Here is a 17,801-nt window from a genome sequence, read left to right on the forward strand (position 1 = left end):
CATACAACTGTCATCACTGACTTCTTTTATGACAGCTTAAAATAAATCATCTGGGTATATACACTGTAAAAGTAAATCTTAGTAATTACAGCAGAGACAATGTCTAGAAGACTATGTGGTTTAGTTATTAGGTCACTCCCATGGGTATTCTACCTGAGGATGTTTATATACATGAATTTTTTCCTGAAATGTTATAGCATACTAGTTATTTATTAGTTACACTGTGACATCTGGCTTAAGTAAAATTCAACTGCATTACAGAAAATTACTGTTTCTAAATTTAAAGTAAAACTGCAGCACGTCTCCTAGTGTGTCTTCTGGCACAGCATGCTTTTATGCGGAATAGTATAAGTGACAGTGTAGAGCATAGGAGAATAGATTATACATAGCACAAACAAGGAAGTGTGATTGCTCAGAAAAAGAAAAGAAAAAGATAAAAGGATAATACATTCAAATTAATTAAAAATATCAGGAGGTACTCATGCTATCAAAAGCCAATGAGAAAACATAATTTTCCTATTGTGATACTGAATTTGTTAGAAGCTGGTGTGTTACCTAGCTCTAAACTAGTGCTTATAGCAAATAATGCAATGGAAATAACTAATGCTTAAATCAAAATCTGTGTTCTAATAAGCAATAAAATGAATTAGAGCTGTCAGAAATCTTGAGAATGCAGGAAATTTAAGTTGGACCCTATAAAATTTGTGGTCATCAAATAAGTGACTTCAGAAATAGAGGGAAATAGCAGTAATGAGACAAAAGTGTCAATTTCAAAAAGGCTTTCAATCTCCAGATATTAGTAATGCCAAAAATAAATAAATAACAAATGTAGTAAACTGAAATAAGTCAAAGCTATAAAAAGCTTCCATGATATTACACAAAAGGGGGAAGCAGTATTAATTGGAACTCATACATAAATTTTTAATAATATTCACACACAAATAAATTGCAATCAAATTAAATGAGTTTTACACCCAGGATTTTTTGCCAACATTTAAGTTGGCAAATCATAGATGGTAAAAAGAAATTATAAGTTATATGACAAAGGTGTTATTAAATTATAACCTTTTATATTTTAAAACAAAATGTATTTCTGTTTGAAATACATTCACAAATGGAGCCATCTTAAAACAAAGAAAAGAAACATGGATAACTATCAACTAGTAGGAAATGAAATGTCAAAATTAGTAGGGACAGTGTGAGCACAAACTATATCACTTACTCAGAGAAGCTTTAAACTTCTATGAGTGCTATCTTTTTAAACTATTAAAAGCCAAAACAAAACCATTAATTGAATGTTGTTATATTTAAACATACAATGAAGATACAATTATCCCAGATATATTAATAAAGAATTTAATGTTCGACAACGCGTCCTTGGCTGCATAGCTAATAAAAGTGACAACGTGAATTTAATTCTGAGACTTATTCTAGGTATCACAATACATGATCTTTGTGCGTTAGGTCGATTATTAAAAGAAATAATTTGATACTGCTGGAAAAATCAAATGAATAAGTGGATTTCAAAATCTAAAAATATTTAATAGGGAAATAAGCTTTCAATACGAATACACACACAGACACACACTTCAGTGCCGCTAATTTCTAAAACATTTGGAATAGAGAGTTATATAAAATTCGGATAAAGGTCATATTAGACCACATTAGTCAGTAAAAACAGTTAACTTGAGTAATGACTGCAGGAGTCCCATATAATGCTCTGGCTACAGCCTCTGCTACTCAAGCCGCAAAGGCTAGCTGATGTTCTGAGCCTGGCTACCTAAAGTAACAAAAGAAGGAGGATAAGGGTGAGAAAAAGAAGAGAAGGAGAATGAGGAGAAAGAAGAAGAGGAAGAAAGAAAAAGAAAAAACAAAGCTCATACTAAACACTTAAAGTAGTAAATTATATACTAATGCTCAAAAAAATATTAAAATTATATCCACAAAATTTAGGAGAAAGTAAAAAGGTTAAAACAGTACTAACTTTAAAACAGTATATGCAAACATTTCTTGATCAAAGAAATATTTCTCACCTTGTAGAATCTCTTATTCTATATGAAATTAAAACATCTTATCTGCAATAAAATGGAATATTACTATAATTTAAAACTAAACACTTCTGAAATTTAAAAGTAGATTTTTAATAAGGTTGACACTTAGAAATCTCTGCCTATAAATTGTCATTGTGATAGGACATTTTACATTCTGGTAATCTTTACTTTGTAAACTATGGTCCTCTTTGAATTGTTACTACTAAACTCAAGGTATCAAATAAATGAGCACCAGCTACTCATTTTTGTCTTTATTAGGTCAAATATAACATAAATTTTAAAATATCTTGACTCTCTAGTCCCAGTGATGGAAAAAGAAAAGAAGGTTGTTCTAGCAGACCTTTGGACAAACTGCTCTTTAAGACTAAAGTTTCTCCATCATGCTTTTTTCTATTATCCTAGAACATTGTATTCTCCAACCACGTCAAAGTGGTTTCAGTAGAGTGTGGAAGGCTAAAATTGTCTGAAGGGGATTAAGATGCAAAGGAGGGGTGATGTGAGGACATGGAGAAAGCAGGTACATACATTTTCAAAAACTTTATCATAAACCAAAGAATGAAATAAGGTATTAGCTGAAAGGAGTTGTGGGGCCTAGCATGGAATTTAATTTTACATATGCAAACCGTTTTTCATGTTGATTAGATTAAAAGGTATCATTGGTTGTAGAAGAATGAGATACCAGGAAAGTCCATGAATAAGTAAAATAGAATAACAGTACTGTTTTTAATGTTGCCATTATCTAGGTGCAAGGAAAAATCCATTATTATTGCAGCACAGTAGGCAGGTGCCCTGGGACATCTGGCAAAGGGACAATGAGGCAGAAGTGGAGGAAGTGACGCAGAAGACGGAGTAAGGTAAAATGTCTATTTCTTTACTTCAGTGAAAGATGGACAAGAGAGAAGATATAAACCTGTCATCTCCAAAATCAGGAAACCATCACAAAAATGTGAGAAGACAGCTAGTAATCCAGTTGAGGTCTGAGGGTATAAATTTAAGTGGCGTCAGCCAACCACATTGGCTCCTCATCTGTAGATACAGAACAGGTAGATAGGTAGATGCAGTGAGGGTTGGTATCTTGCCGGCCAAACTCAACAGAGGCAGGGGCAAAGGAATGGCAGGTACATGCAAACAAATGCTTATTCTGACGGGCCTTGAAGTCTGTACTGGATCAGGAGGGAAGAACATGTGAGGGCTGACTGTGGAAGCCTCTAATAACATGCTATGCAGGGCAGATTTCTGTCACCAGGAGTGGGAGCAAGTGTGGAATTACACTCCCTTAACCAAAAAAAGAGGGAAGAATGGGGGAAACATAGTTTTGCTGCAGTGAGAGGAAGAAGAAAACCCATCTACTTCCAGGTCTTATGCTATGAAAGAAGAGGAAAAAATAACCACAACTGAAAAGGACTACAGAGAAGGTGGCTGGGCCCAATAGATGGCAGGCTTCAGGTAGAGTGAGAGGCTAACAAACAGGGGACTTTGCCGGTGATGGGCACTGCACCTCCAGATCAGGTACAGTGGAGCCACTGGAGGGTCCCCAGAGGTGTGGGACATTGGATCTAAAAAATAATATTAACAGCTTACAACATATAACATTGCTGAGGGAAGCTGCAACAACTGTGCAGACTTTTCTTCATGTCAATTTCACTTGATAGGACACATACAATTAAGAATAATCCTTTCAAGATTTAGCTGAAAACTCTAGGTTCACAGATGATGCCACATTACTATTTAAGTAACGTGGCCAAGGTACAAAGAAGAACCTTCCTGTGGTAGGTTCCTTAAATGGACTAATGTTGCTACTACCCATCTGTAGCCTATACAACGACTATTTAAAAGTCCCAGATTCCTCTCCTCTCTGACACAGATGATTGGTCAACGCAACACGATTCTCTCTAGGGAAAGGGAAGTTCAGATCTGATTGGATGTGTGAGAAAAAAATAAAATAAACCCAGAGATCTCACAGGAAGATGAAACCAATATTATTTTAAACAGAAAGCAAAGGTACAACACAGCGCGTCTTTGGTGCTCACAGTCTTTTGTTTTTCTGCCTTTTATCTTTGTTGTTGACCAAGAATTAAGTTTATTCCAGTGAAAAGAGTCACCCTTAATTTTGGCAAAATATCTTCTCATTAAAAAAAAGAAGAAGAAAATATTATGTTAACCAAAATTGTATAAAAAGTAAATGAAATTTCCCCCTAATTCCACCAACTGTCGTACACCTTTACTATCATTATGGGGTATTTTTTTTTCTTTTTTCTCTGCATAAAAATATATGAAATCACCTTTGCAAAAATTATACAAGTACAAACATTATGGCACTTGGAGAGATCTGATCTAGATAACTCCCTCCTTGCCTTTAGCTTTCAAACTGACTTAATTATTCCAGGACTTAGGCCAAGCTAACTTTGGAAGACATTTAGGTTACAGGCTAAATGATAATAGCTCTTTCTCCCAAATCAACCATCTTTGCCTTTATAAAACTACTGACAGATCACCAGGGTAGGAGGAGGAGAGGAGCCTGAATTTTGCCAAGTAGTGTAGACTGGTCACAAGATAAGCAACTTCCTGAATTACTCCTGCAGATAACATCACTATAGTAGATTGGCCTTTTGAGATATCTTTTCAGGGATTTTGCATGTCTGAGACCCATGGATCCACTTAGAGCCACCAACCGATGGCTTCACTGCTCCTCTAACTTCACCCAGAAGAAACTCAGCACAAAAGAACAGCTTAGACCCTGTATCATTTTATTTCCATTCCAACCAGTCAGTAGCAAGCACCCATTTCATAACCACCCCACCCCTACCCCCAAACTGCCTTTGAAAAACCTCTACCCCACAAGGCTTCAATGAGATTGATTTGAGTAATAACTTACCGAGAATCAACTCTGTCGGGAGGCCCCCACCCATGCGGTGCTGAAGGTATTTGAAAGGCGGGCACCCAGATACCACAACGGAGTGGCTCTATCCTAGGGACCTGAGAGCCTGAGAGCCTGCGGGGCTGACAGCTCTCCAGACGGAAGGCCTCCAGCAGGCTTTCATCCACGTATTTCTTTGCTGTTAGACAGGTGATCCTCATTAATACACACGTGTTCTATATTTACTTATAACTTAAAAGTACATCAAGTAGGCAGCTGTTACCTGCCTACCACTAATCACAAACTAAAAGTATCCTCCATAAGGGAGCCAGGGGGGCAAGGTAAACTTAATGCTTCTCAGCAATAACTGTCTCCCACATGGGATGGCTGGCCTCATGTCAATGAAACTCTTTCTATACTGTAATACCATGGTCTTGATTTGTGCAGTGGGCAGGAATAATCTGTTAGGAAGTTACATATATATATATATATATATATATATATATATATATATACACACATATATATATATATATATATATAGAGAGAGAGAGAGAGAGAGACAGAGTTTGAGGTCAAAAAGGAAAAGGCCTGCTGTGAATATGATTTTTTTTTTAAAGTTTATCTCCTTTTAAAGTTTGCCACTGTTTTAAAGCAGGTGACTCATGCCTCCTTATGTTAGTTAGGAGCAGTGCCTTCACTGGCAATTATTTCCACAAGGGCCTTAAAAACATACCTACAAATATATCTGTTAAATATTATATATATATATATATATATATATATATATATATATATATATATATATTTAAGTTGATACTGTAAATATAGTTAACAATTTTTTTTTTTTTTTTTTTTTTTGAGATTGAGTCTTGCTCTGTCACTGAGGCTGGAGTGCAGTGGTGTGATTTTGGCTCACTGAAATCTTTGCCTCCCAGGTTCAAGTGATTCTGCTGCCTCAGCCTCCCAAGTAGCTGGTACTACAGGTGCATGCTGCCATGCCTGGCTAATTTTTGTATTTTTAGAGACAGGGTTTCAGCATGTTGGCCAGGCTGGTCTTAAACTCCTGACCACAAGTGATCTGCCTGCCTCAGCCTCCCAAAGTGCTGAGATTACAGGCATGAGCCATGGTGCCAGGCCTAAACATTTTTAATAGTTTTATCTTTTTATTAAGTTGTATATTTTTACTTGATTTTGTGTACCTTTTTTTCAGATTATTACTTATCATCAAATTCATTTTTTTTTTTTTTTTTTTTTGAGACGGAGTTTCACTCTTGTTCCCCAGGCTGGAGTGCAATGGCACGATCTCGGCTCACTGCAACCTCTGCCTCCTGGGTTCAAGCAATTCTCCTGCCTCAGTCTTCTGAGTAGCTGAGATTACAGGCATGTGCCACCACGCCCAGCTAATTTTTTGTATTTTTAGTAGAGACGGGGTTTCACCATGTTGACCAGGATGGTCTCGATCTCTCGACCTCGTGATCCACCCGCCTCGGCCTCCCAAAGTGCTGGGATTACAGGCTTGAGCTACCGCGCCCGGCCAAATTCATAATTTTTAAGGACTGCTTACTATGGGAAATCCATATTTTATCAGTTTGATGTCATTAGATATCATTGTTTCTAATATATTTTCTGTACATATAAGACCTCAATAAACCTACATTTAGATACATCTTTTAGTGTTTCTCTAATTACTCCCTTAGGTTAAATTCTTAGAGATAGAATTTTGACATCAAAAAGGAAAAGGCCTGCTGTGAATATGATGTTTTTTCCTCAAGTTTATCTCCTTTTAACGTTTGCCACGGTTTTAAAGCAGGTGACTCTTATGTCTCCTTATATTAGTTAGAAACAGTGCCTTCACTGGCAACTATTCCACAAGAGCCTTAAAAACATACCTACAAATATATCTATTAAATCTATAAATAATCTCATTTTAGCAGTTCCCACACTTCAGGGGAACCACTCTTTTGACTCAGAGGAATTTGGAGACCGATATGGAAGCTAGTCCTATAAAAAACTGGACAGAATTAATTGAAACAAAAGTAGAGTTTCTATTGTGTTGCAGGAACAGGACCCCAGTTGACATCAAAGTCTTATTTCCTTTGGCACCTGAGATTTATTTTTCCTTTTGACAACAAAGATTTTGCTTTTAGGACACAAATAAGATATTCCAATTTTCTGTTCAAATAACCGTTACTTGGGATTAGATAAGCTGGGCCCAGTTTCAAAAGCAAATTAATGACAAACCTCAATTTGAGGCAAGTCAAAGCTACAAATACATTATGGAGTTCATTTCAAAAAATGACATAAAATTAAAATGAAATAGGCTCTAAACTTTGAGAACCCTTAGGCACAGTAAATCTTAGTTATTGGGGAAAATGAAACATTCTGTGACAAGATTGGGTCTGATAAGATGTAATAAAAACATGAAGCGTGATACATAAGGGCAGGAGGATTGATGTAAAATGTGAAATGATCAAAAAAAAAAAGAATGGCATACTCCTAGTCCCCTAAAGTATCTGGTAGTGACAGGGAAATTAAATAGCAAGTAAAGCTGAGTATTAAATGAGGGTGAATGTGCAATACATCATCCCTAAATCTATCTCAGTATTCCTAAAATCCATGCCACATTTTTCCTGGAAATAACTAATGTCAGAACCAAGGTTAAATTTTTCAAAAATGAGAGCATGAACATCATGGGATTTCAACAATGGTATTATGTACATATGATGAGAAGGAGATGAGGAACAGTATGGCTATTTGGCAGCAGTAAAATACACTTAAGAAAACAGCAGAAATGTGTTCTTGCAAAACACTGTGTGACTTACTTTTATGCCTAACCTTGAAATTCTGATGGCAAATCCCACTGGTGCTGAAATTGCCAAAAGCTTACTGACATTGCACCATAGCGCAGCATGACATTTATTCCATAGGCACCTCTGATTAATTCACATAACCCTTCAATAACGAAGGAGCCACCTTTTAAAATGTTTTGAAACACGTTGTTTTGATAGTACAAATTTCCTTAGAATGAGGAATAATAGCTTTGCACTTCCTCATAGTGGGGTTTCAACTTTGTCGTTACTACTTACTAATGTATGATCTGGAACAATTTTCCAACTCATCTGAGCCTCTGTCTCTTCATCTGGGAAACAGAGATGAATCTTATGAATGTGAACCAAGCTAAAATATGGAACGTTATAAGCGCAATGTCTGTTAACTCAGAAACTGTCAGGGAACTTCACTTCCTTTTCTGCCATTCCTTAACTTCTCCTGGCTGCAGAAATATGAATTGATCTTAATTAATCAGATACTGTCTTTATTTATGGTTAGCATCAGTTGCCACAAGACAGGTTAAAAAAAGGGGAGAAAGTGACTAAAGATAAAAGGATAACACATAAAAATAGCTTAATGTTTCCTCTTAGACATTTTACAGCACCTGGCTTTCATCTTATTCCTCATTTCTCTCTCTCTCTCTCTCTCTCTCTCTCTCTCTCTCTCTCTCTCTCTCTCTCTTTGCCAGAAGGAAGATACAAGGATACTGACATTCAGATTTCAGTATCAGATTTTCAAGGCAATCATCTTGAAAAACAGGCTATTGTCCTTCTAAGACATTAGCTAAATTATTCTTTCTCTTATTTTAACTGATGCAGTGGGACTCATTGTTAAATCTCCTCATTGTATCAAAGAGATCAAGGCTTCCATGTTGCACAGATACAGAAGGCATCACCTACATTGCATGCAGTGATTTTACAATCTAAATAATATTCAGGGAGACATTTCTGTTCCCCGTTAAAGATGGGTGAAATCAAGTAGAGGAAGCATACAATGCGAGGGAAGTAAAAAGAACAATTTTATCTGCCCAGTAGGGTGGTGCAAAGGAGAGAAGATCAGGGAATAGAAGCTCATGAAGGAAACAAACATGGCTGTGCAGTTTGGAGAAGCACAATTGATCGTGTATAAAATCATGGAGGAGAGTGACTCTTATCTTGCCACCCATTTATTCATCTGGAAGGAGGCTTCCTGGTAGGTTGCACTCACACTCAGAGGGAGGGCAGTCACATAAAAGTAGACGTCAGGCAGAGGTTTAATTTACTGGGTTTCCCTTAGGTCTGATGAGGCAAAGGCATATCCAAAGCAGCTGAACACTTGACTGGCACATTGGGCAGAGGGGCTTGCTTTAGGGGTTCTGCTACAAGGGCTACAAGCTAAATGAGATTCCCAGTCAGACAATCAGAAAGCAGACAGCACCAGCAAGAGCTCAAATAAAGCTGAGAAAGTAAAAAAAGTATTACATGGCCTCGACTACACAGACAAAAGGTGCTTGGGTATAGTGGCTTAAACCTGTAATCCCAGCACTTTGGGAGGCTAAGGTGGGAGGATTGTTTGAGCCCAGCAGTTCAAGACCATCCTGGGCAATATAGTGAGACCTCATCTTTAAAAAAAACAAAAAACAACAACAACAACAACAAAAAGATGCTGACCACAGTCCTAAATGCCCGCAGGGCTAATTGCCCCAAGATGGTCAAAGGACATTAAATTGGAGGTCAGGGTAAGGGAGAAATGGAAAGAAGTATAAACACCTACTCCCCTTCTACCCAGATACCATCTTTAGCAGTTAAGTAGAGATGTCTGAGGTAATCTCTGAGAAAGAGTAGGGAATTATATTTAAATAATATAAACCATTTTTAAAAGTTCTTGCCCAGTTATTCAGTTAAGTTCTATTTTTTAAAACTACCTATCCTCAAGTTATGTGAATAACCTAAAAATGGAGTTGTGGAGGCAAATAGTTACAGGCAATATTTAAAAGCTACATTTTTTTCCTCCTATACCTAAGATGAGTGACACTTATAGGAAACACATTGCTACCTGTAAGGCATGCACAATTTACATCTGTATGACTACCAGAGTTTACAGAACATCACCAAATGTAGCTTACTTTATAAAGAAATTATCAAGGTATAAAATATAGATGTTGTCAAGAGATCTGTGACTTCATAAAGCAAGAGAAACAGGAAGGTTTTTCTTTTATTGTTGCATTTTAGGTTTGGGGGTACATGTGAAGAAAATGCAAGATTGTTGCATAGGTACACACATGGCAGTGTGATTTTCTGCCTTCCTCCCCATCACCTATATCTGGCATTTCTCCCCATGCTATCCCTCCCCAACTCCCCACCCCATGCTGTCCCTCCCCTATTTCCCCACAACAGATACCAGTGTGTGATGCTCCCCTCCCTGTGTCCATGTGTTCTCATTGTTCAACACCCACCTATGAGTGAGAACATGTGGTGTTTGATTTTCTGTTCTTGTGTCAGTTTGCTGAGAATGATGGTTTCCGGGTTCATCCATGTTCCTACAAAGGACAAGAAGTCATTGTTTTTGATGGCTGCGTAATATTCCATGGTGCATATTTGCCACATTTTCCCTGTCCAGTCTATCACTGATGGGCATTTGGGTTGGTTCCAGGTCTTTGCTATTTTAAACTGTCCTGCAATGAATATTCATGTGCATGTGTCCTTATAGCAGCACAATTTATAATCCTTTGGATATATACCCAGTAATGGGATTACTGGGTCAAATGGAAATTCTATTTCTAGGTCCCTGAGGAATCACCAACTGTCTTCCACAATGATTGAACTAATTTACACTCCCACCAACAGTGTAAAAATGTACCTATTTCTCCACATCCTCTCCAGCATCGTTGTCTCCAGATTTTTTAATGATCACCATTCGAACTGACGTGAGATGGTATCTCAATGTAGTTTTGATTTGCATTTCTCTAATGACCAGTGATGATGAGCATTTTTTCATATGTTTGTTGGCCTCATGTATGTCTTCTTTTGTAAACTGTCTGTTCATATCCTTTGCCCACTTCTGAATGGATTTGTTTTTTTTTTTTTTTTTTTTTTTTTTTTTTTTTTTTTTTTTCTTGTAAATCTGTTTCAGTTTTTTTTGTAGATTCTGGATATAAGCCCTTTGTCAGATGGGTAGACTGCAAAAATTTTTTCCCATTCTGTTGGTTGCTGATTCAATCTAATGACAGTTTCTTTTGCTGTGCAGAGGCTGTGGAGTTTGATTAGGTCCCATTTGTCTATTTTGACCTTTGTTGCCAACGCTTTTGGTGTTTTGGTCATGAAGTCCTCACCTATGCCTATGTCTTGAATGCTTTTGCCCAGATTTTCTTCTAGGGTTTTTATGGTGTTAGGTCTTATGTTTAAGTCTTTAATCCATATGGAGTTGATTTTAGTGTAAGGTGTCACGAAGGGGTTCAGTTTCTGCTTTCTGCACATGGCTAGCCAGTTTTCCCAACACCATTTATTAAACAGGGACTCCTTTTCCCATTGCTTGTTTTTTCAGGTTTGTCAAAGATTGAATGGCTGTACATGTGTTGTGTTTCCTCTGAGGCCTCTGTTCTGTTCCATTGGTCTGTATCTCTGTGTTGATTACTGTAGCCTTGTAGTATAGTTTGAAGTCTGGTAGTGTGATGCCTCCTGCTTTTTTTTTTTCTTTTTTTTTTCTTTTTTTTTTTTAGAATTGACTTGGCTATCTGGGCTCTCTTTTGGTTTCATATGAAGTTTAGTGTGGTTTTTTTCCAGTTCTGTGAAGAAGGTCATTGGTAGCTTGATGAGGTTAGTGTTGAATCTGTAAATTACTTTGGGCAGTATGGCCATTTTCACGATATTGATTCTTCCTAATCATGAACGTGGAATGTTTCTCCATCTATTTGTGTTTTCTCTTATTTCATTAAGCAGTGGTTTGTAGTTCTCCTTGAACTGAAACAGGAAGGTTTTTCTTGCATGAGGTTAGTTTAACTCTCTTGAAATATCAGAATAAGGACTGAGATCTTGCTCTACTATATGTGGAAATGTGCCATGCAGCTACAGCAATTATATCAGTACAGTTCTGAAGTGAAAATGATGGATCAGTGAAACAGCAGAGCCCCAAAATGCACATACATTAATAGGGAGATATATAGATAGAAATAGCTAGATATCCAAAGAGTCATTAGCTAGATATCCAGAGTCATCACATCTATCTATCTATCTATCTATCTATGTAATCTATCTATCTATCATTTATCTATCATCTATTTATCATCTATCTATCTATCCATCCATCTCTATCCATCTATTTATAACCATGTATGAATATCCTTATGTGAAAAAGTTACAGTTCAAAATCAACTGGTAGTGGATGGACTATTCAGTAGAGTGGATAGCTACAATTTGTGGTGAAAAATAATGTTTGATTCCTACCCAACATACCTTCCCTAACATATATGTATTTATTTGACACACATTTATTCCAAATAAACACAGGACCAGAAGGTAGAAAATATATCTTAAAATATTAGATGAAAATATATATTAATTTGGAGAATATGTACCTCTCCAAGAATAAAATGAAAATCAGAAGTGATAAAGAAATTAAATACTGAAATTGTTTAATGAAAAAAGTTAAAGTTTTCTATGGCAAGTAACACAGTAAACAACTTAAAATTAAAGACAGACTACAGAATTATTTATAAATATAAAGGCTCATACACCTGGTCATATAGAATGTTGGCAGGACTATATATTAGTACAACTTGTACTAATATGGGGCAATTTGGTAGTAAGTACTAACATTTTGATAGAGGATGCATAAGCTGCATATACCCATTTATACCAAGACATTTTGAGAGATGCAGGGATATTGGGGAGGAGGTATTTGTGAGAAACCAAGGATTTACATTCAAGAAAGGCTAATATTTTCTAAATGTGTTCGGTTATGTATTGATTTAAACATCTCTTACTAATTGGTAGGTGCCTTTTTAGGATTTTAGCACATGGGAGAAATGTCCCTACCTATGCATACAGAAATGCTTAAGAACAGAAAGTGTTGTTTATCAGGAAATACAGTACTCACACATTATTTATAAAAATTGAGCCCAACCTCCGAACTTTACTGTGGAAAGAGTTCATCAACTTCCTAGACAGAAGAAAGCTAATAATTGTAAGAAAGACATATATAGTATAAATAAGTTTCATTATAAATAAGATTATAAACATGAATTGCATATGTACGTCTTTATGAGTGTCTGTGTGTATGTGTATGTAAATGTCTTTTTTGTGTATATAAAATCCAGAGCAATCTGCACCAATCTTATAAAGTGGTTATGTCTGAGAAATGAAAATGGAAAGGAGAAAATTCTGCTTTAATCCTGATTTCATTTCCTTCATTGTTTTTATTCTACTAAAAATAATTTACAATGTGAAAGGCCTTGATATTTATTTTTAAAAATAGTAAATAACTAAACCACCTGTGTACAACAAAACAGAATGTAATTCTGTATGTTAATTAGAATCACAATTTTAATTAGAAAAAATAGTGTATATACTCAAAGATGCAGTCTTAATTGGAGGTGGGGTAGGGGTAGTTTTTGGAAAAATTTGCCAAGGTATAAATAGAAACTATAGATAATGTAATTTACTTCATTTTAGTGCATTTTCTAATCTGGACAATTAATATAAGCTACTTTTACTATCCAGAAAACCTTAGTAAAATCACAAAAATCTAGGATACCTGTGCATTTTGAAATATCCCATTTTGTATCAAAGACTCTGGAAGTTCTGGATTGATAACCAAGTTTATATTTCAGCACGCAGGTAAGAAGGTGTTCGTCTTAGGTTGATTCGCTAGAAGCAGGCTGAGACTGAGATTTATTGTAGAAACTATTCCAGAAGTGCCCCCAGAGGGAACCAGTAAGACACAGGGAAGCAGAAAAGAAAAAAGTGAAAGGAACTTAACAAGGGTGTGGTTTCAGGTGGTGTCTCCCCAGAGTTTTCCTGTCTAGTCCTGCAGGGGATCTTGAGACCATAAATTAATCTCAGAGTTGTTCACCTCCATTCAAGGAAGTTGAGCTTTCAAGTATTCTTTGACTAAGAGCCTCTGCTGGAGAAAGGGGCCAAGCTGGGCAGGAAGGAAACCCCTAAGAACTCTTCAGTAGGTGGTAAAGAGATTCCAGCAGCCGAGGCAGCCTTCCTAAGTGAAATGCAGGTGCAACATAGAAACAAAAGCAAACACAAGCCAGGAGAAGGATGCAGCCAAGGAAAAAGGGGATTGGAGGATATGTAGGCAGAGAATCAGCAGGATCCACTCCAGAAGATGTTTTATTTTATTTCCAAATACATCTTCATTTGTTTAAAATATTGAATTGAACAAACGTCTTTTCTAGTTCTAACACTACGGAAAAAAAAATCAAAAATTACAAGTGAACAAAATATCAGAGGCAACTGTTGTAATACAGTGAAGATTTTAGGAATTCCCAGAAGAGCATAACAATTTAATAGCCTAAATTTAGTCAGATCAAAGTTCAAAGTTCTTAAAATTTTACAGATCTAAATGTTCCTGATCTAAAATCAAAACAGTGATTCAGCTCCTGTGTCTATTTTTCTTCAGAATTTATTTCCTTTTTTAATGTTCAGTGTTCTTTTGTACACTCTGGGAAATTCAGTAGAGAAAACATATACTTTTGTTTTAGAAAGATAATTTCAGTTATTTACTCCTAAATTATTCTAAAGCATCTCTGGACACAAGGAAAATAAGTGCTTTCAGGATGATCTAACCCACAATTTAAACTATAGTGCAAAGGAAACAAGAAAAACAAGACGTATTCAAAGACACAGCTAAAGTACCCTACTGGCTAGGGTGTCACACAAACATGACTCCATTTTCCCCTATAGCATTCTTGTATTCTTACATAATTATATTTTGTAACCTTGCACAAGTTACTTAAGCTCTCTTCAGTTCCCCCATTGGTTTCCTGGTCAAGTTTCAGCACTCGGGAAATACTTGTTCGAAGGCTGGACATGGTGGCTCATGCTTGTAATCCCAGCACTTTGGGAGGCTGAGGTAGGAAAATCACTTGAGGTCAGGAGCTCGAGACTAGCCTGGCAAAATCCTATCTCTACCAAAATACAAAAATGGTGATGCCTGTAATCACAGTTACTTGGGAGGCTGAGGCAGGAAAACGGCTTGAACCCGGAAAGCAGAGGTTGCAGTGAACCAAAATTGCACCACTGCACTCCAGTTTGGGTGACAGAGCATGACTCCATCTTATAAAACAAACAAAAAATACATTAAAAACAAAGAAATACTTGTTCAATATACAGATCCATGGAGAATGTCAATCTCATTTGGACCTCTGCACTTCAGTTCTTTGGTTCCATACATCTAGAGTACCTAGAATATACTCATTTTCTCTAGCCATCTATATTATTTTTCTATTGCTACATAATAAATTATGACACACATGGTGGCCTACAACAACACACATTTATCATCTCACAGTTTTCATGGGTCAGAAGTCCAGGCATGGTTTAGCTGAGTCCTTTGATCAAGGTCTCACAAGGCTACAATCAAGGTGTCCGCTGGGTGGTGTTTCTTTTTGGAGCTCAGGGTCCTATTCTAAGCTTACATGATGGTTGGCAGAATTCAGTTACTTGCAGCTGCAGAGCTGAGGTTCTGCTTTCTTGCTGGCTGTTAGCTGGGAGCCACTCTCAACCCCTGCAGGTTCCCACAGTCCCCTATCATGTGGCCCCTTTGTAGCCCACCTCACAGCATGGCAGCTCACTTTTTCAGAGCCAGCAAGTCAGGGCCTCTCATCTCAGCCTAGTCTGCCCACAGTCATATATCTACATGTATGTCTATATTTATATCTGTATCAAAATGTACATCATATCATCTCTCTGTCATTACTATATCTATATATAACATGTACCTCAAGGGAGTGACATTCCATTTTTTCCATATTCTGTGGGTTAGAAGCAAGTCTCAGGTTCTGTTCACACTCAAAGAACAAGAATTATCAACAAGTATGACTCAACTGGGACTCCCCTTATGGTATATTTGCCACACTGTACCAGTCCTTTTGACTTCAAAGTCAAGCTGAAGTCACAACCTTCTCCTTTAATCTCCTAGCACCAGATACTAGACAGGACAGAACTAAGAATTTATCTAGGGTGGTATTTTTTTTTTTAATCATTTGTCATGTCCTGTAACACATACATAGGTTCAGGACTAAATGTTGAATGCTTGTGGCTTGAGATCCCCTGAGGCTGGGATCTTGCAGCTATCTGCAATCTTTATCTGTCTTTTGGCACACTATCCAAATCCTCAACAAATTATGCTAAATTTTCTGCGCAGACACTTAGAATCCTCACTTATTCCTCATTTATGGGTCTTCACTCTATTTCAAACTTCAAATATATCTCATGTCTGAAAAAAAAATCTTTTGGCTGTGCTTCATGCTTCTCATCTTTGCTAACTCCAGGAACCCCTACACATGTTACTCTCTGAAACTGTCACCACAGTGATTATGCGATCCCCACGACACAGGCCAGATGTCTACCTTACTTGAAGCACTTAACAGCATTTATATATATCATCTTTCAATCAGTACATATATAAAGACCAAGAATATTTTGTATATTATTTTTTGTTTAGGTAACAAATTAAAAAATTAAAATAACATATCCAAAAATGGAAATAAAACAGATAAAATGCCAAGTACAAATTAAATAAGGCAATCTATTTATGATGAAGTAAGGAGAGTACATAAAACTTTATGTTAAAGATATAAAAACAATACTAGTTTGAAACTGCTTTGTTTTATTTTTAGTTTTTCTCAAAGTTAATAGATGTAAGAAAATTCATAATTTTGTAGGTAAGAGTGTGGAGCACAAAACTACGCACAAATGGGTGTTACCTATCCTCAGCTGTGATGGTTTTCAAGGCTGCCTGTGAAGTCTGATACAACTATGAAAGAAAAATAAATCTTGGGGCCCCCAAATCACTCAGCTAAAGGGAAGAGTCAAGCTGGGAACAGCTTAGGGCAAACCAACCTCCTATTTTGTTCAGAGTCACCCAACTCTGCTCACTCTTATTGCCTTCTTAGGAGAGGCTAATCAGAAACTTAAAAGAATGCAACCATTTGTCTCTTACCTATTTATAACCTGAAGACCCCTCCTCACTTAAAGTCATCCCACCTTTCCAGATGGAACCAATGTTCATCTTACATATGTTGGTTGATGTCTCATGTCTCCTAAAATATATAATGCCCAGCTGTGCTCTGTTCACCTTCAGCACATGTCCTTAGGACCTCCTGAGGCTATGTCACAGGCACACATCCTCAACCTTGGCAAAATAAACTTTCTAAAATTATTGACACCTGTCTCAGATATTCAGTATTCACAAACTCTAACAAGTCCTTGACACTGGCAGCTCATCTCAAATGTTGATGTTCTGAAGTACCATAATTAGAAAAACTGAAAATTAAATTATATATAAGGGCAAAAAAAAATTCATCACAACAGAACCAGTGATAGCCAAGATGTATACAATTTGCCACAGTTAATGGGAGCCTATTATTTTCTTCCATCTGCTTCAGGGGCATAAGCTTTAGTTACGGTTTTTTATATATATACAAAAAATCTACATGTTGTTAATGTCACAGATTTGAAAACTATGGAGTTATTTATTCATTTCTTAACCTCACAGTGAGAGACTATCTTGGTGCATTGATGAATGTTGGGAAGTCAAACTGAAGTTTAGTATTCTGGTGATTTTCATTCTCTCTTGGGGACTGGAGTTTATTCAAAGCTAAGATGAAGAGGTAAAGTGTTAATAAATTAATATGCCTTGCCCAAATAAGTAAACAGGAGTAAAATAATTGATTCTCAGCCCTTCCATGGTTTAAGCAATATTTCATTGTTAGTATTCATTGTTAAGTATTAAAAACTGCTAATTTTTTCATAGTGTTTTAGCAGATGACTATAGCAGCATTTTTCTTTCTTTCTTTCTTTCTTTTTTCTTTTTTTAAATTGAGACAGAGTCTTGCTCTGTCACCCAGGCTG

General features: G+C 36.6%; 1 long non-coding RNA gene across 2 annotated transcripts in view; it reads left to right on the forward strand.

Moving 5' to 3' along the window:
• Positions 1-17,801, forward strand: part of LOC101027427 (uncharacterized) — a 165,495-nt gene that overhangs the window by 47,612 nt on the left and 100,082 nt on the right. Inside the window, exon 3 of one of the 2 annotated variants that reach the window (XR_012518672.1) lies at positions 16,393-16,490. The exons of the other annotated variant lie outside the window; for it this stretch is intronic. This is a non-coding gene — a long non-coding RNA (uncharacterized LOC101027427). The remainder of the gene's footprint in view (positions 1-16,392; positions 16,491-17,801) is intronic. 2 annotated transcript variants of the gene reach the window in all.

This window comes from Saimiri boliviensis, chromosome 8 (assembly GCF_048565385.1).
Source record: "Saimiri boliviensis isolate mSaiBol1 chromosome 8, mSaiBol1.pri, whole genome shotgun sequence".
NCBI lineage: Eukaryota > Metazoa > Chordata > Mammalia > Primates > Cebidae > Saimiri > Saimiri boliviensis.